The sequence below is a fragment of the Nesoenas mayeri genome, assembly GCF_963082525.1.
Source record: "Nesoenas mayeri genome assembly, chromosome: 4".
Lineage (NCBI taxonomy): Eukaryota > Metazoa > Chordata > Aves > Columbiformes > Columbidae > Nesoenas > Nesoenas mayeri.
Window position 1 is genome coordinate 17,769,889 of NC_137540.1, and position 25,743 is coordinate 17,795,631.

A 25,743-nucleotide genomic window follows, 5' to 3' on the forward strand; every position below is an offset into this window, starting at 1 on the left:
ATCAAAAAACCTGCTCCTATGTAAAGAGGTTAAAGAGAGTTTCTGTTCAAAAACGATCAAAAAATCAGATCTGGATTTTTGCAGATGGACATATGTTAGACATATGTATTTATTACTTTACTGTATTACTTTACCATCTCAATTAATTTTGATAGGTGATTTCTTTAAACCAGTTAATCAAACACATACCAAGAGAATAAAATATATTTTTTTCCATTACTACAGTATTTGTCCTGAAAACAGGCACTCACAAGATCCCTTGTTTTTCATTGAAATATATTATGACTACATAGCATTGGGTTGTTAATAGTGAATGTATTAGCTGGCGTTATTACCTTACAATATGTTTAAAATGTAATAGCTTGCCTAGCTATTCCCTCTTACTCATCCTTTTTCCTACAAATACATAGATTTTGAATGCTGAGTACTTTGTTTCAGGGTTTCTCATCCTTTGAATATTGCTCTTTTCTGATGTAGGTGTTGGTCTAGATCAGTGATGCTTAAAATAATACAAACAAATCAGAAAGGAAGATGATGGCACTGAGGTCTAACCTAGATAAGGAATATCCCAATAATTGGTAGGAATATCAGAATACAGCTATTTGAACGGTACTGGTTCTTGTTCCTCCTGTTGGTGTGACTTCTAAAGTATACAAATGAAATCCCACATGTACAATGTTTGGTTGCCAGACCACAACTCTGTACCCAAACCTGGAGAAGCATATAAACTTTGAGTAAGTAAAACATAAGACTTGCAGAAATATGCATTAAGGAATTTTTTAAAAGTTTGTTCAGTTTAATAAACAAACAAATGAAAAAAAAAAAAAAAGAAAAAATAGAAAAGAGAAACAGAGGAAAAAAGCAACAGGACACAGGGAGAGGGAGCAACAACTATGTCAGGACATGCAGTCCCAGAGTAGGGACTTTCCTTCACAAAGTTTGCCTTAAGTGAAACCATTGCAAATCACATCTCCTCGACCTAAAATAATACAAACTTTTTCCTAGACCCTAAACATTGAAAAGACCAAAGAAGTGCAGAACAAACTTTGCTTTTTACAAATCTCTACACATGACTTATTACGCATTTGTCAACCCAAAATAGCCTTTATTTGCCACATCTAGGTGCAGAGGCTAGATTTGTGTGAGGTAGCTATCTCCACAAAGTGTTTTGTTGATACATTCACTGTCCTCTGAGAAACAGTTGTTTCCACTTCTTTCACTGACACACAAGGAATAGGTCAAGGGGCTCTACTGGGTTTCTCACTCTAAAAGCCAGTAAATGCACAGTCAGTGTCTGCAGCAGATGGAACCACTGCTGCAGAAGGCGGCTAATTGCCCCCTGCTCTCCCAGCACTGAAACTGTGAATGGGGAGAAAGAGACAGACAAGGAGTTGGTAACCGACAGTGGGCTGGAATATTTAATCGGGAAGAGTGCGAAAGAGAGAGAACTCAAAACAAATTGAGGCAGATGGAGTTCCATTCCATTTTGCAGAATAAATATATTTGAAGAGAGTACAAAGAAGGAGGAAAGATGAAATACGCATAGCTATTTGGCTTTGAATTGTCAGACATGCAAAAAGTGGCAGGAAACTTCTTAGTAACAAAAGCAAAAAATAAAACAGGAGTTCACAGGATTTGATCACTACTGACACTACTGACCTACTCCAACCTTGGACAAGTCATTTTATTGTTTTATGTTCTGAAAGACAGTTGTTATCAGGGCTAACAAATTTCTGTGGCACATTTTGAAAAACATTATGAACCAATATTGGTTTTAAAACAGTAGTCAAAATGCAATCTTGAAGAAGGTTTCCCCAGGATTCAGACTTTTTTTTTTTCCCAGTTATCATGTATTATATTTTATCTTTAGCAAATACAGTTTTTCTGTATTATTTATCTGAGAAAAGGCCTTATTTTCCATTAATGTGCTCAAAATTTCAAGAGAATAATCTTCTATTTTCATTTTATTTCCATGTTTCTATTTCTACTCCATCTAATAGCCAGACAGCTAGGTTAATTCCATCTATAAAAAGCAATATGCATTTTAGGATACTAGCTCTTGTCTGAGTACATGTGGAAAAGCTTAAATGCTTAACTACAGCTCTTCTGAACTACCTGACATTTTAAGTCCCTTCTTTGTGATCTTTCAGCAACAAGATTAGTTCGTCCTTTCTCCTTCATTGATTGTTTTTGTTTTGCTCTAAGCACTAGGGGTGTAAAACTCAATTTCACCAGCAGCCACATCAGCCTTACGGTTGCCTTAAAAAGGAGTAGTTACATTTATACAGTCCTAAAATTACATTCAGCCCTTTGAAGGCAACCGTGAGGCTGATGTGACCCCCAGTAAAAATGAGTTCGACACCCCTGCTCTAAGCATAATGCTCCACCAAATTTCTCTAAACATTTTACGAGACGCATCTCAACACTTCCCATTAATGACAATAAAGTTAGACACATTGCTTGCTTGTTTAGCTAGACAAGGCTTCAAAATTATCCACAAACCTCTATCTGGCCCATAGAGCTAGAAAATACTGCCCAGGACTGGTAAAATTGATGGTCCATCTCCTTAAAAACCCCTTTCTAAAAGTCATTAAGCCCTGTAAGTGAAACCATTTCAATGTAATAATCTTCAGTAATTACATTGTAAAGTTTTTCTTGAGCGTTCTCTACATATGTGTACAGGGAAAGGGGGCCATACACCCACCTTCAAGCTTGTGCCACTCATCCCTCTGTTCCACACACATTCTCAGTGGGTTTGTTCAGTCTTTTTACACACTTAGATCCTCCAGCAAAACAGATTGCAGCTCTCCTGTGCTTTTCTTCACTACACAGCCTCTATTCTGCAAGAGGGAACTCAATATTTAATGACAGGCGTTTTTTTGTAATTATTTTCTCCTTCAGCCATCTAGTATAAGTGCAGCAATTTTGCATTTCTTTATAACAGATTTTCAGCCCCTTGGTGGTAGGGAAACTGGTTTTTATTTATTTAATATAGTTTTAATACAAACTTAAGCTCTAAGCATGACTGATACCTGTCCCATCATTGTCTTCTTCACACATGTAAGCGTAATCTTTAGGGAACTGGAGAGGTAGTAAATGAACAGTTATTAAAAACTGTTACTTCCCTGAATTCTTATGCAAATTCTACAATATGTACTCATACAATTACAGAATTTTTCATGAGTAAATACTTAACTTTCCTACAAGTGCAGTACCTTCTAATTATATATTTGTATTGCCCATGCAATTCTGAACTAATTAGATTGCAACTAGATTAATCTCTTTCATACTTGCTAAATTCAATAATTGCTCTTGCAACAATCAATACACATTTAATTAATAGGAAAATAATTGGCTTATTAAATTAAAGTTACTTTCCCATGTTTTGCTGAGTATTTGCATTGAAATGCCATTTTTCATCTCCTGCAGTAAATTTAAATTTGGAGATAAGGAAGCTAAATCCCTAGGCCATTTTCCAGGTTCTGAACTCAGCAGGACTTTTGCAGATGCATGAAATTAAACAGTAGGCCAGGATACAAAACATCTGATCACAGTCCTCAGATGTAAATCAGTTCATGCCAACCTTCCCTAGCAGTTCTAAAATCACTGTTAAGTCTGATTTGAGAGAAATCTTATTTTTCAAAATATCTCAATTGCTACAGACTTGTGAAACCATGCAAAGGTATTTTGTCTGACTTCTTCATCAAAGGAGTTGAGCTACTAAGAAGAGCTATAAATTTTTTAATAGGACGGAAACTTTCATTGTATTTCACAGCATATTAAACCCTGGTAGGTTCAGTTATGAGTCAAAATCCACAGAAACTTAATATTTCACCAGTTTGCTTGTCCATGGAAGAATTCTCAAGGGAGAAGCCACCAAGCATAAGGATAGTAGCAATTATTTTTTTGTGTCATGATGGAAAATAGCAAGCTAAGACTACATTATAAATCTACTTGGATTCCACAAATATTTTAATATTAACCATATATATCTCACTATTGAAATCACATAAACAACACAAGCAGGAGGTGGGCTCCAGTAGGAGAATAGTTGTAGGGACTCATAAAGATTCCATGCCCGACAGCAACCTGAGGTAATGATGCAGTATCATCAAGTGATCCAAACTGAATCTTGATATGTTTGAAATGTGGTCACACGTACTAACTTTTTTTCCCCACAAAGGAAACAGCTAGGAACAGGAATTAGGAAACTGTGCACTTCCTGAGCTTTTGCTGCACTGGTTTCTGGAGCTTGTAAGTACACTTTTACCTGGACTACTGTTTCTAGCAGAAACAGTCACCATTGTTAACCAATATTGGAAATGCAGAAGAATGTTATAAGTGAAAATATAGCTATAATTCTGTATCCCAGTTCATTATTACTACCTCATTTTTCCCAATGTTTGCACAGATGTTGAAAACAATACTGTTTTTTCCTAATATTAGTTTTGAAATTTTAAGTACAGTAGCAATACTAGTCAAACTGATGCCATTCTAATTTATTACTTTATATGAAGTCTAGACATTTCAACAAACAAATAATAGATGTAATTTTTAAAGGCATTTGGTGTTATGAATTAATAACATGCAGTTACTATGTACGCTGGCACTGTTCGTCACCTTCCATTGCCTGTTTTCAAAGAGGAGACAGGCCATGTCTTCCCTCAGTCTATTTCTCAGCCACCAAATCTCATTGTCCATCTTCGGCTTTTCTGTTACCCTACCAAGGTCTCTAACATTTTTTCATTTCTCAGATTAATATTCAGTCTCTCAGACTATGACCCTGAATCTTCAGTATTTAATTCATTCTGAGTTACTACATAGTACAAGAATTCAGACTCATCTGCTCTCTACAGCATCAGAGCAAGATATACATATACACCTTGAAAGGGTATACTAATAAAAAAACTTATATGAGAGATTATTTCCAAATTTTTGCTACTTAAAGTAATTCTTTCAAACAAATTATAGTGGAAATGTATTTTAAAGTTTTACTTCAGGCAATATAAATTACTTTTGACCTTTGACTCAATGATTTTCAGCACAAGTTTTCCAGTTGAGCAGACAAAGAGGACAATTCGTTTTTTCCAAAATAAATTATTTCTACATGTCCCTTTCTAAAATGTATTTAGTCTTTATGACTTTTTGTCCTAGATTAGGACAAAGTGATAAATAAGAACATATCTTTTCAGGAAGAGATTCACCAGCCAGCTCTATGAATACAGATATTTTGAAAACTATTATTCAAAGTTTCCTTAAATTCAATGAAAATGGACCTGGAGTAGGCTCATGGGGAGTCAGGTTGAATTATAGAGGTGTTTTAAGTGCTGGAGAAACAGGTTGAATTAGAAACTGTTTTTTTCTCACTCAGTAGTAGCATCTGCTGTTAAAGCTAATCCTCAGATCAGTTTCACAGGCTTTCTACTAGCATAACCCATAGAGAATAGTATCTTTAAATACAAATGAAAGAGACTACATTCTTGTCTTGTCCACTATTTACATAAAAATAAAACTGACCCTCGGTATTTTATCTGTTCTGTTTTAAAATCATAGCATTTTTTCATAAACAAGAGACATGCTCATCTTTCTGACAGAATAACTTTGATGAAGTGATTTTAAGAGGCACATGACCACATCAGGCCACATGATGGACAAACACACATTTAGGAGGTGTGAGATTAAGATATTCCTAGTGTCAGATCAAGTAGTCCCTTGGTTCTCATGGTAGAAAGATGAGAAGAGAGGTTGTGGTAAGGAAGAAAAATTGTGTTAGATAAAGGTCCCTGATACCAGGCATGTAGTAGGCAGCTGCTGTGGAACACTCCTAGTCCTCCCCAGCTCTGGGATGCCATGGATGAGCTTCCCAAACACTTCTACCAGCATGCTGTATTTTGGGGGAAGGAGAGAGGCTGTGAATATGAGAGAGTGTCCTTTGATCTGCAGGTATTTAGACCCGTTCAGCTAGGTAATAACTTTGATTGTGTATTTATTTTGTAACTTTTCAATCTATCAATTTCTGCAGTTCCTCTTCTTGCTAAGATATTCCTAAATAGTTTGAAATAGGAAGAAAACCAACTTACCTGCCAAGGCTCCTGGACATCCATATTTTCAAATGGGAGAGGAAGGTTGGTTTTATCCTCTCTGCTGCAAGTCAGTCAGTTTTCATAATGTGCAGTGACGTATCCATCCAGGTTTGTTCTCTCAAAACAGACTTTGGAACTGAAGGTCCAGTTGCTGCTAGAATCAATTCTCACTGATTACAAAAGCAGGCATTAGCCAAAAAGAATCTGATAGTTAATAGTGGTCCATCAAGGTCAAGGCAAATATGCCAAGCAAGGCAAAGCTCATGGAAAGCAGTTTGTATAAATTAAAAGAAAATTAAATGCACATATGTTATGTCTTTGGAGAACACTGCAGGTGGTAATTGCAATGAGGTGTTAAGAAAGACATTGTCTTCCCTATTGATCTTATTTAGCATATCTATAATTCTCCATTTTTAAAATTTAAACATTTTAGAATTTTTGGAATTACGACTATTTTTTACAAACAGAGGACACAGCTTTGAGGGCTTCATCCTTCCTGTATTTTTGTATTCCATTTTTATTTTCTCAGATAGATATATTTTACCTGAGATTTATCTAACACTTCTTTAACATTTATCATTCATTTGTGATTACCAAAGGGGTTAATTAAGTGACCTCTATTATCATCAGCCCATAGTTAATGCTGTACAATGTACTCATATTATTAAATATTAATAATTATATACAGTATATTTTCCAACCATTCCCTTGAAGAAAGTAAATGTTATGAACTAATGTAAATCTCTTTAAACTCACTGATTATCTAGCAACTGTTCCTTGAATTAATGAAACTTGGGTAATTTTGTCTCTTATTCTTGGTATTGCTTACACATGCTAAAGGGCGTTTACTTCCATAGTTTTTAAGCTGCTTATAGTTAGTAATATTCAACAGCAACACTGGTATTGACCAATTCCAAAGAAAAACTCAGTCCAAATATTTCATAGATTATGATCAGTTATGTGTAATATCTCACATTTAAGGAAATGTCCTTAATGACTGCATCTGTAACTTGGTATAACCTTCAACAGCTCATTATATTCTGTACAGTTTTGCAAGAACTTAGTCATTATCAGAAAGGAAATGGAAACGTATCCCCTAAAGTATTTGTCTTTTATTAAAAACCATGACAATATCATCCTACTTTCCTCAGAATTCATCACTTTCCTTGGACATCTGATAAAGAATGTTAAAATGTATTCAGTTGCTTGGTGATAGAATGATTTATTGATAGAGCTAATCTTCAGATGCTCAGCTTTAAATATTAGTATTGCCGTCTGTGTATTACTTTCTTCCACATGCAGTGAAGTTTAGAGATGATAGAATTTGAAGAAATTCAAGTAGACATATTTTAACAATAGCTAACTATTTAGATCTATGAATTCTACTCTGTAATAACTATATAAATAATTTTTAAAAAAACTTCAAATAAATTCCTGTTTCGATGGCAGAGAAAGCAGAAACACCACGTTCAAGGCCAGAGATGGTCTCTTTGAGAACAGATTTGTAATTTGAAGATCCTGACAGTAGCAGCCCTCAAAACAACAGACAGCAATGACATATTAAATAATGCCACCGTATAAATATATTGGATTCGTTCCACCCTTGTTTTCTAGACCTTTTTATTAGTGTCTAAGGCTACATATATCACAGATCAAAAAGGATAGATACAATCACTTGTATGTTAACCAAAATGCTGTTGTTCACCTTAGGATATTATTAGATGCTGGCCCTCTCATAAATTGTGTTGGAAGAGGTAAATAGATTAAATTATTTTCTGGTGTATAGTTCTTATTAACTTCAGTGTCAATTTTACACCAACTCAGGATATGAGCAAATGCTTTTATAAAATAATACATTACAGTTCAACTCACAAATATGTTCTTTTAAACAAAATAACATTTCATGTCAAATATATGGACAAAGCTTTCTTTTATGTGGAACAAAAGAAAAACTTCAATTAAAATGTTCAAAACTGCAGGCTCCAACAAGCAAAAGGAAACTTAAAGCTGTTTCGTCTAGCTTTATCTCAAAAGGCATCCATTCTCCAGCAGCTTGGTTCTTGCTGGTATTCCAGAAACAAATTGTGTCACTTTGGTTTCAATGGAACAGTATCCTTCTAATTCATACAGGAACAGTGATTATTTCCTCCTACCAGCTAAGGGCTTTAAAATGAATAACCCAATTATCCGGAATTATAGGGTAACTTGGTCTGCAGGCTTTCATTCAGCATGAAACCAGACAAACAAAAAGCACACAGAAAAATAAAAAGCAGTGAGGGGGCACAGGTATGAATCTGCAGTCATGCATAGCTTAAAACCAAAACAGAAGCAAAACTTTTGCCTTTCCTTACCTTAGGAGATAGGAGAAACAAATGATGTGTGCCTTGGATATCTTTTCATGCAGTTATTTGGAATCCTTTGAAACTCTGCAGGTAGTTAAATACCTTTAAAAATCCAGTTTAAGTTAATATTTTGCAAGACTGTAGATATCTACAAGTCTTCGCATGTTAGGGACACAACAAATAATTTAGCTAATAAAAGGACTGACTAATCTAAGAACTAGAATAAATATTTCCTAAGATGACCCCAAAACTGGTACCTTCCCAACAATAAGAGTTTCCCATTGATACATTCCTCCTCAAAACACGCAGCAGCAAATCCACAGTATTCCACCAGATCCAAAAGATAAGCCCATGAGGAGGGAGGGAATGGATGACATTTTGTGTATGCATGACCTAACTCTGGCTACCACTGCAAAGTATTCACTAACCTCTCAGCAGTGCTCATTATCCTTTAGCTCAGTACTACACTAATACAGTCATTCAGAATTATTTTGGTTCAGAAGTCAGCTCACATCAGCCTGCAATGCACAGTATAAACATACTCTTTGTTCTCTAAAGTCCAATTAAGTCTCCCAAGCAATTACAGAAGAACATGGGAGCTGAAATGAGAATGGCATTTTTAAACAGTAGCTTTATTTTTCTTCTGGTCTTTAAACATAACCACAGCTTGTTTTTCTTCTTTTTTTTTTTTTTTGTTTCTTTTCTCTAAAGTGTGATTCCCAGCATCCCTCCACAGCACTATCTTTATAAAAAAGAACAGAGGAATGTGGTGGCATGGACTCTGTAGATATTAGAATGTTTAAGGTGTTGACATGAATCTACAGAAATAACAGTTAAATTAAGTTCCTCTTTGCTGTCTCCTAACAGGTGAGATTCATCAAAAGAGATTTTTCATTTGTTCACATTTTAACAAACTGCAATGTCAAGTTTATTAATTAAAACATTATGCAGAAAAAAAAAAAATAGCTTTTATGGGGACAACCACATTTCACTATTTACATAAAAACAGCACATGGTAAACATTGGATTGCAGCAGTACATCCCCGTAAGTCAAGGTTTTTGTTCATCTGAATACTCACTAATTATTACTAGAATTAGTTGTGATCTAATTTGATCCTAACAAGAAACAAAGTAATTAATGCCAGAACCTCCCCAAATTAATTCCAATGGGCTTGATTTAACATAGTGGATGTAATTTTCAGCCTTAGATCACAACATCAGCTGCAAAAAGGGGAATTCATTGAACAGTTTTTCCCAGTCATTCAGTTTCCTATTCCATTCCCCAAACACTTAACAGAGTCAATGATGAAACAACACTTCCAGACACTGCTGTTTGGTTTCTGCAAGTTGTATTTGCCAAAAAACACTGTTCTGGATTTGCTACCACTGAAGCATATTCTGGAGTCCAGACTCCAAAGCACGCGCAGAAAATTCTCTCTGTTATTGAAGAGGTGATATAGGAATTTGTAGGCACCTATATTTTGAAAGTCAGTTCTGTGTCAGGAAACGGTCAGAAACACTTCAGCCTGAAGAGCTCAGCACCCACCCCATGTCCTGCAAGGCACAGAGGGCCATGGAATTTACATTCTTCTGCCTGTGCCACCTGCAACACCTGCACCAGCAAGCACTCGCACCTGAAATATTTCCTCCTTTAGGTAACAGTTAGAACATCATCTCACTTGGAATTAATTAATTTCTCTGTTCAAGGAGATTCAAACCTTTGCTCTCCTTTTCTATCTGCTTCATAAAGCAACTCCTTATTATGAAATATATGCACAGTAATGGGATGACATAAATTGAGTGTCAGACAAGTGACCATACTAGTAGGTTAGGTGATTGCATTCATTTTCTTCCAGTGCAAAGATGAGGAAGAGTTCACATATTCAGAGGCAGGAATAACTAGGTCTTTTCTTGGACAAAAGCTAATCTCCTTCCATGTTGCTGCAGTAAAGTATCTTGATAGATCAACTGAGTCGGTGTTAGCTCAGATATCTCTAGCCTGATACTGAGTTGCAAGGTATAATGGACATGCACCTAAGTCTCTCCAGAAACAGTAGATATTGAACTCTGAGTATTCAGATACTTAAAAGTTACTTACAATGAAATACTGGCTTTCCTTGGAGGACCTATCAGTGTGTCCAGCTTCTCAGTACTTTTATCACTACGAAGTAGCAGAAACCATACTTATATAATAAATAATAGTAGTAATATCCACATATATGAAGCTGCAGATAACTATCCAGAGTATAATGATCATCATAGTAGAGGAATAAGAAAAATAAAACACATGCTACATACAAAACAAGAAGAACATGCAAAACAATATTTATCATTTCCAGACTTCCACTATAGATGTTTTCTTGCAAAGCTCCAGGGGTACAATAACTGATCCTTTTAGAACACTATAAACTGTTTCAGAACCAATGCTTCAATATCAGAATTTTTTTCATTATTTTTTAAAAGATACAGTAATTTGTTGTCTGATTCTATGAGAGTTTACTGACTGATTCTAAACCTGAAAAATCACAGTTCTAGTAGCCAGAGAAAAACATTAATTCACTGCTTGATACTTGACTTTCTCTTCTACCTTCGCACAGATGAAGAGAAATAAAAAACCTTTTATAATTTTGTTGTAGCATTAGTAACCGACTCTTGCAGATAACAGCAGAAAAGGGGTGGGGTTTTTTTGGTTGATTTTTTTTTGGGGGGGGAGGGGAGGGGGGGTGTTGTATTGTCTTTTTTTTCCTTCCTTGTTTCAATTTTCATCCTCTGCAGCTAAAGCACATGCTTTTATCTACATGCCAACTTTTCCCAGCTGTTAGGAAAATCGGGGAACATTTCCAAATTCTGCTCAGCTTCTTTGATTGAACTTGTCAAACCTAGATGAACATCCCTACGGGAAACAGACATGGCTTTGTGCAAGGTTAACATTCTTTTAACCTCAAGAGCCAATCATGTTGCTATCATGGGCCTCCACAATTTGAACGAGGTCTTACCAGCATTGACGGATTGCTCCAGTAAAATCTCCTCTTATTAAAAGCATTTGAAAGACACCCAAGGGTAGAAATAGCATTAAAACAGAGATTTATTTATTTATTGCCAGGCAGGGACTCCCTCAGAAAGAAGCAGATCAAAGATATCTCACACACTCTTAGTAAAGAGGAAAAGATAGTGGAATGACAAATTTTCCATGGCACTTGAATCAAGAAAAAAAACAACTAGTTTCAAACAGAAAATAATAGATTATTTATAGATGATCATCACCTCAGGATGCTTATAGAAGAATGAAAATATTAGGATGTGAGTGTATTTGTAGGAGTGACTGTCTGAGAGCTTATATTTAGACTTCACTCAATAAAATGCTTAAATACACTTGCTTTACTTACACAATTATGTGCTTGTGAGACAAAAATCATAGTCTAATGCAAATCAGTACTACTGAAGACTGAAGTTAAACTAAAATAAGCCACTCTTATTTGTTAAACAAGATAAAATAATTATCACAGTTACATATTTTAGGCTTAGTGAAAATGGTGCTAACTTGACGCAATCTGAATTTTAGTTGTTTGCTTTTAAATAGAGAATTTGTGTAACTCTAACACTGTCCAGACATTGCAGTAAGATACGGTATAAATGGTCGTTTGAACTAGGTCACATAGTACTTCTCAGGAAGACTTTCCCATGTTAGCTAAGCTCCCTGTGAAGTCATTGAAGTCTTTCCATTGATTTCAGTAGGAGATGAAACGGATCCACCTATAATAGCTCTGACCTTTTATAAGGTTGGAAGACAGTGTTGCATTAGAATAATCCACAGCCAAAGAATATCTATAAATCACCTTTTTTCTAATGCAGCCATCTGCTAGAAGATAACATTCTTGAATGAAAATGTAAATGTGGAATCCTTCACCCCTCAGAGTTAAGACTAAGAATTCTCTCTTGCAACAGGATTGGACAAACTCAAGGCAATCAAAGCCGTATGTCTCCTACAGCTTACATAGCATGTCACATATGCACCAGTGTCTGTAGTCAATCTTCTACAATTGACTGAACACCATATCCATCTGCCTTCGGTTCCATGAGCAGGTTGGTGGATAACTTGGGAACTGAGCCCATTTGCTATAACAAATCAACCTATCAGCTCTGTCACAGCCTCTTGAGATTAAGCATAGTAACTATTTCAAAACATCAGCCGTTTCTTCCACATGAAGACCTCAGTTATCAGTTATTCTATAAATACATAAAAAAAAGGTTTCTCCTTAAGTAGAAAAGGACTGATTTTTTTAGATACATCAATATAGTTTCAGTAGCAGACAATCAGGCCAGAATGATTCTGAAAGTTAGTAAAAAGTTACAGTTTCATAATCCAACTTAAGTGGAAAGAAAAACCCTATAAAATTGTTAAGATAAAAACTGAACTTATAGCAATGCTGATATCAATATTAAAGATTGTAGTTACACCAGGTGCACAGTATGGTTGTTGTGCTTGATTTTGCACAATAGACAAATGCCTCTGCTTGTTGTGTTCCTTTAAAAACCACAGCTGGGCAGAAGCTGCTTCTCACCGGGTATCACCTGGAAACACATCCCCATTGCATCTTTCCTGAGGGCAACTGATCACCTCCTCCCCATGTATCAAAACTGTGAAGAAATAAAAGAGGACAAGGAGGAGAGGCAGGGAGAGACAGGAAAGGTGTCTAAAGTTAAAGCAGAGACTAAAAGCCTTGTGAAAGGAGCAAGGGACAGCCAACATTCAGAGTATGAAAATAAATTTCAAGAAGGATTCACAATTCAGCATGGAGTGAACTGCAACCTGGAAAGGTTTTTTAAATATAGAATGAGTTAATGGGCTGTTTTCCAGCAGTCTGACTTCCCAATTCTTCACTTCTCAGCCCTACCCAGGTGTGTGGCAGCTACCAGAGGCTGCAATAGCTCAGACAGAGCCCTGGCACAAGGCAGATCGATCAAGTGAGACTGTGCACAAAGCAGCACTAGTCAGCTTGGAAGAAGTGCTAGTAAAAGGATTGTTTTCTTTTGTTTTGTGTTAGTTTTACTGCATCATACTAATGGTATGCAATACAATGAAACAGTGTTTTATTCAAGAAGAAAAACAATTAGAAACAGCTAAAGAAAAGGAATGTCAGGCTTTACACAACAAAAATATAACACTTTATAAACAGATCCCTCGGAAGAAATATGTATATACAAACATATATCTCACTCCATATGAAAAAAAATGCTTACCTAGAAAATGTCAATTTCTTTTGAAACCTAGGTGTGGGGGCAAGTTCTGGTCCTGGCATTTTCTTCAGGCCAACGAAGCTCTCCTTGAAGATTGTCTGATTCTCAAACATAGTAGGATTGTACTGGACCAAAGCAAAGGATTCACATAAAAAAATCTGGGATGATGGAAATTCCAACATTAGGTCTAGTTTTTAAACAAATCATTTCTGCAGTCTCCTAAGGAAAAGTAGGGCAATAGAGCAATAGAGCTCCCATGATAGTTCTGGAAACAGTTGTCAGCTGTAAGAAAGAAAATTACTGGCAATTCCCAGAATAATTAATAGCTACATTTTGTAGTTTATGGCATTCTTTTGCATATTGCATTTCTTCACCTGTGCCCAAAAGGATTATTTGAAATGTCAAATGTAAACAACCTTTGCCTTTATTTACATTCCCACTAAAATCATCTAAAGAGAGTATGGGAAGTGTGAAGCTGCAAACAGGAAATTAAGAAAAATATCTTATAATAATAGTATGGAATTGTTAAATTCGGATCACCTTCCACATGCTAATGATTTGAGCTTTGTACCAGGACCAGAGCTTTCATATTTATTGGTAAGTGTTCTGGATCTTATTGTCTCAAATAATTAAGAGTTGTTAAACTTGGTTTATTGATTGAAGAGGTTTATATTCCTTGTGGGTACCTAACAGTTAGGCCCTAGGACAGTTTGCAGGATTCTAAGTTTCTAAATAATATAATAATACTTTTCAAATAAGAAATTTATATTTGGAAGTCCTTCATAAGTGTGCAATGCCCTCTGCTATTCTTTGCTTTGACTTTGAGGGCTGCTGGTTGTTGCTGCCTTTTTTTTTTTTAATGGTTTGCTTTAGCAATTCAGCCCCACCCTTTATAGCTGCAAAATAAATGTTCTGAAAAAACCTTGCTTATATATCGTAGAATGCAATTGCTTAGGTTTGTGGGGTTTTCTTTTTGCCAGATTTCAAATAAGATTTACTTTTTCTTTTCTTTTTTTTTTTTTTTCCTATAAAGCCAGTCTTCCACTTCTACTTGCGTAATACCAAAATATTTCAAAAGCAATAATGCACCAAATTGAACTCACCTGAGGTCATGTTTTAATTTTCAAATATTACACTCTGCTGTGTCTATTTTTGATGTTTCTGCTTTTATGATCTTCAATACAAGAAACCAGTTTTGGAAATATGTGACGTTCCTTTTTCTTCTTCATTCATAAGCCTAACTACATGAAGCAACTCACTCATACTGGGGGAACTTCATCCTACTGTATTTATTGCATGTGTACATGTGACACCAGATATATCCAGCAGAAAACTATTCTTTTTAAGTATACACTAAATGAAAATGATACTTCATATAAAGGAAGGGGGAGTGAGGCAAAAAAAACCCCAACAAACCTTATTTGAGCTTTGTCATCATCTCAAAGATCATTCATTTCTTTAGAGGCATAATTATTACTAGGGTTTTGTTTACAAAGATAGCTGCTGTCTCAGCTTTAAAGATCATTAGACACAATGAGAAAGTGAAAGATAATTTTTTTTTTAATTAGATTAACCAGCATACTTTTTTTTTATTGAAACATTTGTCTGCGATAAAGAGCACACAGATGACATGGAATTGCATTCTCCAGGGGAGACAATGGGAGTTATTTGCACTCAACTCAGGATTATTAGTACTAGTCAAAGCTTACAGTAAGAGGAATTGCATTTTTTTTTTTTTTTTTCTAGTTCCTAGTGTTTAACCCTATAAACCACAGGAATTAAAACTTGCACTGATAACTGGAATGGGAAAAAAAAAAAAAACTTTAGAACATTAGCATTTTATAGAAACAATGACCTTAAGGCCAGAACATTTTCTGGGCATTAGTGACAGAGAGCCACATCTAATTAAATTAAAGCAAGCTCCAGTCCAATTAACTATGATTTATAGATTTTAATGTACCTATTTTGCATATTTGTATTTTATATATTATTATATTTCAGCAATTTCTTTCAGTTTCCCCTGCATATAAATTCCTCCAACATCAGCAGAAACAAAACTCTCAATGGTCCAATATTCATGTGCCTTTTTACATTGTGATTTAAAGGAACAGAAATTAAAGCCCAGTGGAGTGAAATACTTGTATGTGTGTATTTAGCTTTGGCTTGGAGATCAGAGCCATCAGACCATTAATAGATACATGATCACACAGCATTAAAAACAGTACAGATTTTTCCAAGAAATAATTCAATGTTTTTCAGCCTGCAAGCAAAAGTATTCAAGGATTTTACATTTGCAAAATTAGCATGTTTAGTTACACTTCTCTGAAAAACAAAGAATTGTTTCACCTTTACATAGGATCAAGCTTAAAATTTCAGGCTGTTTTTTTGTTTCATTTTGTGTTTCCATCCCCACTCTCCAGCCCATTTTGTATTTTAAGCTTTCAGGAAATGTAAAATTTTCACAATTAGGCACTGTTAGGAAAGACAGATGGTTGCTAAAAAAGGTTAATAGCATATAAAAACTTATCAAGATAATAGAATGTTACAGCAATATAGTATTTCCCTATGATTTATCTGACAACCTGTTAAACTTGTATGACTTATTTTAATTACAAGATTTGGGGGAAAAAAAAAAAAAGAAGAAAAAAGAAAAGAAAAAAAAAAAAGATAGTTAAACAGTCCTGTTTTTTTGCCTTCATAAATTCCTGAGCTAGTCAGAGCAGTATTTTTTCTTTAATAAAGCAGAATATTGGGGGAGTTTGTTTTGTTTTAATTAGAAAATATGACCTGTTGATATGCAAAGTTCTCATTGGAAAGCTCCACTAGTTTCAAGACTTCAAAGCAAAAATGTTGTGAGGTTCAAGGATAAATTTATTTGGTCAAATTATTAACACTATTACACACTCTGAACGCTGAAAGAAGAACAGATACTTCAGCTCTTACTCTGAACCATCTCAATACTAAATGTGAGTTAGTCTTTCAAATCTTGCAGGAATACTATGCAAATAGCTCAGTACTCACTAAGCCAAAAAGAATAAGGCTGAGTTCATTAATGCAGTGGTTAAATCATTCATTTAGGTTGTGGAAGAAGCAATCCCTTATCTGGACCACCTATGATCGGGCAGAATACAGAATTATCATTTAACTCTTCCACATCGCAGGTGACTGCAAGGATTATCAGGAAAATTATCTCAAGTGTGTCTGTCTCATTTTTTCTGAATAGTTTCAACAAGGGAGTATTTTGAATGTGCTGAACACGAAACATTTTACGGAATGGAAAAATCTAGCTACTTAGAAATTTTCTGTGTGGGGCTTCCCCCTCACCCCCCCATTTACTTTTCTTTTTTTTTTCTTTTTTTAAATTTATCAGTAGTGAACCAAGTTCTATTGTCAAAAATTGAGTTCTCAGCTCTAAACATACAACTAGAAAGCAGAAGATACATAATGTATTTATCTTTTCTAGTAAAAAAGCAGTATTTATAAAATCCATAGTCGAAACAAGAAAAGGGGAGAGGAAAAATAACTGATTGCATAATAAAATAGTTTTAGGCTAAAGCCATAATAAAGCCTTATTTCTACTGATTTTTTTTTTTTTTTAAGTACCAGTTTAGACATTAGGACTGAATGCAAGTTTTTATGCAGAATTATATGTAAAGCTGACAATCTCACAAAACTAGTCAGAACTGTCAGCATTAAGTACTCCACAAATATAAACAAAATACATATAAGTCAAGCCTCAGGCAAAAACGAGTAATGAACTCCCTAATGTAGTAAAAATAAAAAAGAAAGTGGATCCCAGAAAGAAGGAAAACATATATATGGAAAGGAAAACCACCACCAAAAATAGAAGCTCTCTGACTATACAATTGTGTACAATTTTGAACACCACCAAAACAGTTTGTATTCTTAATGCATCCTTGACTTATTTATCAAAATTGAATGAAATAAAACAATAAAATAGATGTTAACAACTATAAGATTTGCACTCCATGGTTTTTTGGTATATTATTACTTTTACACAATAAAAATTCTGTTTGTAAAACTGAAACAAATCAGGAAAGAGTTTTGGTCACTTTTCTGGATTTAACTTAGACAATCATGAATAACCCGTCACACATCTGTTTGTTCAATATAATCAATATAATGTCTGTCATGAAGCAACATCACAAATCAAAAAGTCAGCAAGCAAATCAACATTCAGTAGTGCTATGTCCACTGAACTCTTTAGGCAGGAATATCTTATTTCTCTATATTTTTTTTTAGTATTTAGTACTTTAAAATGGAAATCTAACGTGCTAATTTTTAAAAGGCATAAGTAGTTCATTGGCAAAAAGGATTTGCAGTCAAATGAGATGAAAAATTCTGCTTCACATTCTGTTAATATCAAAGAAAAACAATCAAATGATGTTACTGTGAACAGGACTGGACTTCTAGAAAAATTTTAGAGTGTTTCCACATACCAGTAGTTTCAAGTAAGACAACAACAAATCAGCAACTCTCGTGTTAAATCAGAAGGTACAAAGACTTATTATTACTATTATACTATTGTTCTTTAGTTATTGGAACAATGATAGACTGAATGTCGGTTGAGAAATTCTGTCAATTAATTGGGTGATTTTATATCCTGACTAAGTGTATTGACAGCCATAAGAGAGACTAATAGCCTGTGAAAGACAGAAGAAATAGAGGGTTGTTTTCTCACTAGGTGCAACTTCAGAAATTGCCACTTTTTGTTTCTATTTTAATCTAAAAATACAGTGCAAATATCTTCAGCAGCCTTTGGTCCTCCAGTACTAGGGAAGATAATTCTTTGTCCTTTAGTAGATGATATTGAATTGCTAGTCTTTTTGGAGGACCACATTATTTAGGTATGCAACTCACAGCTATCTATAAGAATTTAGAAAATGAACTTTAGAAAAATAAATAAATTAGTTTGTTCTAGAGGCTCATAAATTCAACAGGACACAAGTTATTGAGTTTGATGCATGGTTATCTCAGAGCAACTTAATGGTCCTCTGGCCATTGAATATGCAGCAGGTCAAACTGCACAATCCAATGACTGCTCAAGCCTTTAAGTACATAAGATATATGAAACTGCATGTTATATATTTGCTGTTACGTTTACAAGTTCCTGGAGATATTAAGATGTATCTTCTTTCCTGGAATAAACCTAGTGGCCAGTGGCTGAACACAAATGAGTCCTGGGAACTCTGCAACTTTTTGCTGACAATTTTAAGAGAAGATTTAAGGGACTCTGCTACCTGTTATCTGTAGTATACTATGAATACATTTATGGCATTAGCCTTATAAGAAATAATGGCACACTAGCAAATCAATGATACGATTGGTGCATGGTGCTGAGGATCCTGGCCCAAGGCATAAAAAGCACTTCATTACATATGGAGATTAAAGCTGAAGGTAGTTTGTTGCGCAAACTGTTACTTAAAAGCTAGATTTTCCTAAATTCTTGGCTAGATTCAAAGCTATACAGCCCCGATTTCAATATTGAGAAAGATCACATATTCATTGAGTTCAGCAGTAGGTCTAGTAGGAGATTCTCATGGGGAACATTATTCCACCTGAAAATGCCAGGACACTGAAACTGTAGCAGCCCCCAAGCTGTGGATTAGAAATAAGGACTTTGGAAGTGCCTCAGGGAAAGGGGAGAGAGTAAGATGAGAGATTGTAAATAAAAATCGTAACACCTTTTTTTATTACAAAAGGACCTGCACACAAAAGGGTGTTTCTCTCCATGGAAGAAATAGATGGGGGGAAAGAAAGGGACAGACTCTTTCCTGAGCAATAAGACCCTGTGGTCAGAATATTTCTACAGTGTAGACATGGAAATCTAAGAGTCTCCTCCAAAGGAAACAAATGTTTAGGGATTTTTCTAATTCAAGAATACCCAATGGGATGATTTCACTTTAAATTTTAACAATCATCTTAGGTCAAATACCTATGAACAACTGTAATAACAAATAACATATTATAACATCTATCAGATGTAAAAATTTTCATTTTATGCAGGAGCAAAATTTTATAAGATTATGTTTTAACTTGCACTGAATGCTTGAAAATGAAGAAAACAAACACAAAAAAAACCAACATACTTTTCCAGCATATTTATGGTTCAGTATTTTTAACAAAACTTCTCCAGTTGTTTAAAGAAGTAACCCCTGATCACATACACTGTAATATTTAATCCCAAATTATGTCTACTTTACAAATGAACCAAAGCAAATACGTTTACCATTTCACATGAGCTGAAGCAATGTCAGATCAGCTTTACCCTTTCTGATTTCTGCCTTTGACTGCAGAATTATTACAAACTACCCTGAGGCATACCTTTCCTTTTAATAACATGTAGAAAATACAAACCTTCAAGTGTAGTTATTGTTCAGTATTATGTAGTAGAAGAGAAGTAGCGTGTAATTATTAAATTCTCAGACATTAAAGCGTGCACAAATCATAGCAAATCTCATAAAGTTCTGTGCACCAGCCAAAGTTTATAACTTCACAATAAATTCCAGAAGGCAGAAAAATCTAAATGTCAAAGATCCAACTGACAACCATCTGCATGCATGAACACACACACAAAACAACAATTAACAAAGGAAATCAGGGCATATATGATGGGATCAATGCCAATGTGCAACTCCAAGTGTACCTGACAGCAGCTGCAAACTGAACAGGAAATTAACTGTGGACCTTGTAAGAAAGAAAGTTCATTTAGCCATCAAGACTAATTAATTAAAACAATTTAACCTACTTTAACATGTCCTAAAAATACCCTGTTCTTCAAATGTATTTGAATGCTATATTGCCTTATGCTGACATACGGAAGGAAATTCTTATTTAAAGGTTTTGAGCACTATGGACATCAAACATCACATAGTATAACCCTATATACTTTATAAAAAAACAACAATAAAAAAACCCCATTCAAAACTGCTACAAGCATATTTGTGTTCATACGCTATAAATAATGAAGGAAGAAAATGCATACAATAGCTTTTTCTAATTCATTATAAAAATATTTCATATTCTAAAGAATATGCTGGAAAACTGGAATAATCAAAGCTAAACCCTCAAAACAAGGAATTAATTGAGGCATTAGGCAGCAAGTTATGGACATATTCCAGCTTTTACTCATGCTCCTAATTGTACTGGTCTACTTCTGACACACTTTCCAACCCTTTTTAGAAAAAGAAACCATCTCTTACCACTGCTGGAGAAGTTCATCATTCAAGCAACTCCAATCAAATCTACAAGAGTTTGCCACCTCAATTGCTTTATGAAACAATTCTTATGGAATTTAAATTTTACCAAAACATTTTGCATTTTTGCTATTTATGGACACAACACTCTGGAAAATGTACAGAGATTGGAAAAGTTGAGGAAGAGAGATGTTTGAACTTGATGTTGCCTCAAAAACAAAGGTCTAGAATTTTATTAAAAAAAATAAATCTCAGCAATATCAAACTACACAATTCAAACAGCAAAATTTCCCTATGTGGGTGGAGTGCAGGGGAACTGTGAAAATTCCTTCCAACTCTAAGCTAAATCATGGAATTAAAATACACTTTTTCTGCAAATCACAGAGCTAATCTGTAAGATATAGCTGTAGCTACTATTCATACACAGTATTTTAACAAGGGTTAACATCCCAGACCCACCTAATAGCCATGAGGCCAGGTGAGAGTGATAGAGAAGTGTTATCTATTCAGGAATACAATCTGCTTCTAAACAAAAGACATGTGACAATGGCAAGATAATTTTTTCCCTCCCTACTGTAACAACTTGTATTGTAGTATCTGTAGCAACCCTCAGCATCAGAACAATTCACACAGTCATCAGACACAGGTGACTTCTTCATCACAAACTGAAAATTCTAGTTACAAGCAGTATTAAAAATATATATGTAGATTAATTTAGATAACTATTATTTTTAAAAAAATACAAGTATATTAAAAACCCCATGTATTCCTTTGTTCAGAATGTGAATTCCTAAGTTATACTCTACTGACAAAACCACTTCTTTATCATAGTACTGCAGAGCCAGGGAAATAATCAGTGATGGCTGTTTTGCTTCTTTTGCCATCAGATTCGTTTAAAGAGCTGACTTTATTGAAACATTTAAAGGAAAGTGTGCAAAACACTCTACAACTGCAAATGCACTGAAAGGAAGGTTTTAGACTTAAGATGTTTGGACCTAAACATCATTAGCGCAGTTAGTATTACCAACTCTTAAATGAAGCTATCAAATGACATTTTGAAATAAATTTTTAAAAAAGGTGAATACATTTAAAATGAAAAAAAATCTGATTAGTATCTCAATTTTATTTCTTAATTTAGACATCATAATTCTCAAAATTGAGTCAAAAGCAGTATATATCCATATGTTGCCATTCATGATATGTGAAGTAGTTAATGTGTGCATAATCCTCAGAGTCAACCAGAATAGTTCTGAATAGATTATCACTATTCAATATAAATAAAACTGACACAGAATGGCTTAAGGGCAGTGACTGAAAGAATATTTTTCCAAAGGAAAGTCAAACATACAGCAATTAATTGACAGACTAAACATGCATATCTATGCACGAGACAGCTACCTTGTTGGCTTATATTGTCCCCAAAGATACTGATACTTGAACTTTGAACGAAGTGATGTCCCAACCAGGAGCAACAGCTAATGCGTCTTTAGATTTATTTCATCCATCTTAATCAACATATTCTGTTATTTATTTTCAATAGATATATATATAATATTTTTTTATGTGGGCAGCCACTTATTCATGCCTTGTTTATAGTTAAGATATTAAATAACGAATATTCAAATGTTTTAGCTCTTTTTCCACTTCTTCTGTACTTTAACTCAATAGTAGTGTACTGTGCAGTCCCTGCAAATACAGGCACTCTTATGAACATTTGAAACATTTATGACTGTGGGCTACGTCTGATAAATAAATAAAAACAAGTAATTTTCACAGTTTGCCCGGAATGTATCCACTCATTCTTATGCATGACTTACAGTGTAGATTCTTCCTATAAAGAAAAATTGCAGCTCAGAGAAAAATAGAGATATGTGCTGGCAAGATGACAGGATTGAAGCAAAAATATTTATGCATTCTGGAAATTAAAAAAACAACAGTTCTGGCTAACCTGAAGCTATTCACATGCCTATTATCAGGAGGTTATGCAGGAGGAGGGGCTTTATTCAATGTTCACTATTTTATTAAGCTATCTCAAACCAGTAGTGATTATAACAAGTCTAGAAAGGAACTGCATGTTATGTAAAGTCATGAAATAGAGCCTTGTCCTTGTATCTGAGCAACTAGCAAGGAGGACAGACTTTAGTTCAAGTCCTGAATCCTCCCTGTTTTGATTATAAACTTCATTAAAAAAAAAAAAAACAAAACAGTTTTCTGTGTGCTTTGTCAGATTTTCCTACTCAACCCCATGAACTGAATGGTGTTTTACAAATTTGTATACAGTAAACTACATGTTTTCCTTTAAGATCTTGCACAATTTTTTTTTTTTCCTCAGTTTCTCAATGGTTAAGAAACTACATGGTAAAATGATCATGATTCTTTTTTCTCATATCTTTGTGCTGAATAACCACGTGTTTGCAACCATATGGAAGAAAAAATCACTTACGTGCTTAGATGCTCACTATCAATAAAGATGTCAGCCTGCCTTGCAACCGTCACATCACTAATAGGAAATACCAGACAGCAAAGGAAGCCATTGCACACTTCAGTCACCTCGTCAAAATTATGATACAAATTGCAATATGTCCTTCTTATTGTGTAACTATTATTCATTATTATTGCAAGTTTTTAAATTCAGTTAGCAACTGGTCTTTTTTTCATTATTGTGTTTTCATACACTGAGAATCTGTAATACCCTTCTATTATTATTTCTTGTTTTTCTATTTATTACCAGGGAGATCATATTCTGCATCTTATTGCCAGGGAACTGTCTTTCAAACTGGAAAACACCTGTATAAAGATGCCAAGCTCAGAATATACAACTCTGATTAGTTTAAGGCAACAAGTCCCACAGCAGTGGGAGGTACTGAGCCTATTTCAACACTCTTGGAAAAGCTACACAACTGCAATCTCCCTAGTAACTGGGTTTTACCAAATAGCGTTCAAAAAAACTATTATGCTTGTTTCACTAACTGACCTAAATCATAAGTTTCTGTGTGTAGTATGTGGTCCATCTCTTTCAGCATTTAGTACCAGGAACTTTACAGATGTGAGGACTGGAAGCCAGACCTAAATCCAAAGCTTTCCGATCACCAGCTTTTCTTCTTTCAGTCTGATCAAACACAGCTATCGCTTTATAATCAAATAGGGATTTCCATATGTTCTAGTGATTGCCACATCCTTTACTGGCAAATAACACTTTCCCATACCCATATTATGTTTCCTTTTTTTTAAATATGTATTCATCCAAATCCCCCAAACACAAGCAATACATAGTTTGGTATGCAGAGAGCTGATTTTCTGGATAAATTATAACAAGGAGGAAGAAAAAAGGCAATCTAAATACAAGTGAACACAATGTAGACTAAAAAAAACCAAAACAAAACAACAAAAAAACCTCAGCATTTTACCTTTTCAGTTCTATTTTAATACTGTATTTCTAGTAAATAATGAATGACATTCAAAGCTGGTTCATACCTAATTACTGTAACATTGTTACATTTGGAACTGTCATTTTAAGGTAAAAGCCTATACAAGAAAACTCCAGGGAAATGGTTTGTCAGTTTAGTAAAATCATGCTACTGATTTTTTCATGTCTGCGATGCAAAATCTTTCTCTCTCTTAAGTATCTCTGTCAACAGTGGTGAAACTTGTGAGAATACAGAGGCTGCAAAAGCTTGACACAGTAGTCTATTCACTCTGATTTAAGTACCATCTGCTACGCACTTTTTTATCCTTTTTGCAGTTTCATCTTGAAATGGTATCTACAAGAGTAATTGAAAGGCTAAAGAAGCAAACACAACTAATGACAACTAATGGCAATCTCCACTGAGAAAGTACAGAAGACGTTTTAGGTATAGGGAATTAACATAAATGGCAGAAATAAAAATAATAAAGTAAAAATTTAGACCGCACTTCAGACAATACAGAAATGTGCATTGTGTCAGCTCAGTCTGATTGGTAATTGATCATTGCTTTAGTTGTCTGTGAGTTAGCAAGAGCATAGAAAAGTGCTCCTGAAAACCTTTTTTCTCCCCCCGCCTTTTTTTAAATGTATTAAGGAAGTGTTCCATCTTTATATATACAGACACATCACTATATATATGTACACACATATAAGTAAGTGAAATATGTTTATAGAAACCCTAAGTGTACAACTGCAAGTGCAGTTTTAATTAAGTGAAGACTCAGTGCATCTATCAGCTTCTAACTGATTAAGTTTCCAGGTTTGTCTGTAGAAGTCATCTAAACTGAAAACTGTCAGAGGAAGTGTACCAGGCAAACTAGGTCACTTATTTGATCTAATATGCAATTTCTTGCAAATTACTAAATTAATATGAAGATTAAAACTTCCTAGGAATAACATGAACTCCCTCCTCTCATTCTCCACATTTGTTTGCCTGTCTTCCTCTATGTTTTCTTCGCACTGAAGTTCCTTGTCCTACTTCCCACTCGGTTTCCACTGCCCTCAGAATTTTTCTTACCCTTCCCTGATGTAACAAAGGAAATGTGGATACATCTCATTTGACCCTGCAAGAAATTGTACTTTTTGTGTAGAAGTTTAAATGTGCAAAATTGACTGACAGTAACATATCTCCGCATAACCTGCATGAGTTTTAATACACACATTGACTGGACTGTTCTTACAGTATATTTTCCTCTGCTGCAAGATCTCTAAACAAAATTTAAATAATGTGCACAGTTTTCCACCTAAACCTAAAAATCATGGGGTTTTAAATTTTTTTCTTTAATCAGTCCTAGACAATTTAGAAATTTGATAGCATCTGGCTTGTGGGTTACTTTGTGTTACTGATAGCTTAAAATCTTATTTCAAGGTAATGTTACCCCCAGGACAAAACAAATGCA